The following is a 2,722-nucleotide window of genomic DNA, read 5'->3' as shown; positions in this document are numbered from 1 at the left end:
ATCGTGCAATATCCTGATTCGTGGGACATTCAGATCTGACAGTGCCTAAAGCTAGACTGCATGTGAATGTGAGTGCAGGCGTACGTGCCATACAGGTTCCAGTTGACATGTCTAACCAGAACGGAGGATCGCTGTATCGTGCACCTACGAAGTCCCAACCCCTTCTTGCCTGTGGCTGCAATCCGAGAACAAGTAATGGACTCAATGTAACATGCTGTGAATAGACGCAATGGTTTTATCACGGTGTGGAGAGCTGGTACAATGGGGCTTCACGAACATACTGTGACCTCATAAATGCACTGCTGGCCATTAAAATTGCTACACCACAAAGATGACGTGCTACAGACGAGAAATTTAACGACAGGAAGAAGGTGCTGTGACCTTCAAATGATTAGCTTTTCAGAGCATTCACACAAGGTTGGCGCAGGTGGCGACACCTACAACGTGCTGACATGAGGAAAGTTTCCAACCGATTTCTCATACACAAATATCAGTTGACCGGCGTTGCCTTGTGAAGCATTGTTGTGATGCTTCGTGTAAGGATGAGAAAAGCGTACCATAACGTTTCCGACTTTGATAAAGGTCGGATTGTAGCCTATCGCGATTGCAGTTTATCGTATCGCGACATTGCTGCTCACGTTGGTCGAGATCCAATGACTGTTAGCAGAATACGGAATCGGTGGGTTCAGGAGGGTAATACGGAACGCCGTGCTGGATCCCAACGGCCTCGTATCACTAGCAGTCGAGATAACAGGCATCTTACCCGCATGGCTGCAACGGATCGTGCAGCCACTTCTAGATCCCTGAGTCAACAGATGGGGACGTTCGCAAGACAACAACCATCCGCACGAACAGTTCGACGACGTTTGCTGCAGCATGGACTATCAGCTCGGAGACCATGGCTGCGGTTATGCTTGATGCTGCATCACAGACAGGAACGCCTGCGATGGTGTACTCAACGACGGACCTGGGTGCACGAATGGCAAAACGTCATTTTATCAGATGAATCCAGGTTCTGTTTACAGCATCATCATGGTCGCATCCGTTTTTGGCGACATCGCGGTGAACGCACATTCGAAGCGTGTATTCGTCATCGCCATAGTGACGTATCACCCGGCGTGATGATATGGGGTGCCATTGGTTACACGTCTCGGTCACCTCTTGTTCGCATTGACGGCACTTTGAACAGTGGACGTTACATTTCAGATGTGTTACGACCCGTGGCTCTACCCTTCTTTCGATCCCTGCAAAACTCTACATTTCAGCAGGATAACGCATGACCGCATGTTGCAGATCGTGTACGGGCCTTTCTGGATACAGAAAATTGTTCTACTGCTGCCCTGGCCAGTAGATTCTCCAGATCTCTCACCAACTGGAAACGTCTGGTCAATGGTGGCCGAGCAACTGGCTCGTCACAATACGCCAGTCACTACTCTTGACGAACTGTGATACCGTGTTGAAGCTGCATGGGCAGCTGTACTTGTACACGCCATCCAAGCTCTGTTTGACTCAATGCCCAGGCGTATCAAGGCCGTTATTACGGCCAGAGGTGGTTGTTCTCGGTACTGATTTCTCAGGATCTATGCACCCAAATTGCGTGAAAATGTAATCACATGTCAGTTCTAGTATAATATATTTGTCCAATGAATACCCGTTTATCATCTGCATTTCTTCTTGGTTAAATTTTAATGGCCAGTAATGTTACCTCTCTTGCGACAGTATTGTGGTGCGATTTTTCAAAAGGACAACACATATACACTAATGGCACCTGTCTCTATGAACGGTCGGCGTGATGTTTAGGTGCTCCAGAGGCCCGATCTGTCCTCGACAGAAGACGTGTGTGACCAGCTCGGACATCAGCTCCTTAGCAGTGCAAGCATCCAGGATATCAAGGACGAGCTAACGGGTGTGGACCAGTTTGTCTCAGGAGAGGATACAACGGCCTTATAACACATTTCCCAACCAAATCAAAGCATGCATCAAGGCCAGACAGCTCCAACGTTGCTGCTAATAACTGGCTTCATACAGCCAGGTTCTTTGTAAATTTGAGTCGATTTTGTAATCACTAAAATATCAACACATACTCTGAACCTGTGAAGTGTATTGTGCAGTGTGATCGTGATAGAAGTATATGATCTACATCTACATAGATACTCCGCAAGGCACCATACGGCGCTTCGCGGAGTGTATCCTGTACCACTACTGGTCATTTCATTTCCTGTTCTAGTCGCAAACAGAGGCGTGGTGCTTACGCTCAATGTGTCGGCGGCAGTAGAATAGTTGGGCTGTCAGCTGTTTTCTAAATTTTCTGAGTGGTGTTGCTCGAAAACAACGTCGTCTTCTCGCCAGACATTCCCAATTGAGTTCCTGAAGTATCTCCGTAACACTTGCGCGTTGTTCGAACCTGCCGGTAACAAATCGAGCAGCTCAGTTCTGAATTGCTTTGATGTCTCCCTTTAATCGTACCTCGTATGGATCCTAAACACTTTAGCAGTACTCAGGAATCGGTCGCTCTAGCATCCTAAATGCGGCCTTCTTTATGGACGAACCACACTTTCCTAAAGCGAAGTTGACCGTTTGCCTTGCCTACCACAGTCCTTACAAGCTCGCTTCACTTCATATGGCTTCGCAGCATTACGCCCAGATATTTAAATGACGTGACTGTGTCAAGCAGGACACTGCTAATGTTGTATCCGAGCATTACGGGTTTGTTTCCCCTATT

This window comes from Schistocerca americana, chromosome 3 (assembly GCF_021461395.2).
Source record: "Schistocerca americana isolate TAMUIC-IGC-003095 chromosome 3, iqSchAmer2.1, whole genome shotgun sequence".
NCBI lineage: Eukaryota > Metazoa > Arthropoda > Insecta > Orthoptera > Acrididae > Schistocerca > Schistocerca americana.
Note: the sequence above shows the minus strand (reverse complement) of the source record.